Source organism: Condylura cristata, unplaced genomic scaffold (genome assembly GCF_000260355.1).
Source record: "Condylura cristata isolate star-nosed mole 26May11 unplaced genomic scaffold, ConCri1.0 scaffold00042, whole genome shotgun sequence".
Classification (NCBI taxonomy): Eukaryota; Metazoa; Chordata; class Mammalia; order Eulipotyphla; family Talpidae; genus Condylura; species Condylura cristata.
In genome coordinates this window covers 5033481-5034077 of record NW_004567143.1, presented here as the reverse complement: position 1 = coordinate 5034077, position 597 = coordinate 5033481, and positions in this window count along the sequence as shown.

Genomic DNA, 597 nt, shown 5'->3' with positions numbered 1-597 from the left:
TGCGCGGTGCGTGTGCGCGGTGCGTGCGTGTGCGTGGTGCATGTGCACGGTGTGTGTGCGTGCACGGTGCGTGTGCGTGCTGCTGCTGCATGGTACAGAGAAAAGCCCAGCAGCGTTGTGACTTTGATGCGATGGAATTTTTCCCTTTCTCTTTTGTACAAATGAAATGCTAATTTAATGGACTGTTGCTCACAGATTTATAACTTATTCTTCGGAACATGATTAAAAAATAATGAACTTTTATATTAACTTAAATGATCAATTATATATTAATGTGTCAGACCAAAGACTTAGTTATCTTAGAAAGATTTGTTATCTGGCATGTTGGAAAGAATTAAGAATTCTGGTTAATAAATTCTTATAAACTAAAAGTCACACTGTGGGACTTCCTGAGCCCTGGAGAAATCTTAATGCTGGTGGAAAGAAGCAGCCGTGGGCAGACGCTCTGGGTGCCGGGGGCGCGGTGGGGCGGAGTGTCCCACAAATCTTAGCATAGTCCATTTCCCTGTGAAATAAAATTGGGGATTGTAAAAATACGTTTTTTCAAGGTTTTACTTTTGCACACAAGAGCCGGGGTGCAGGCCATAGGTGTGGGAT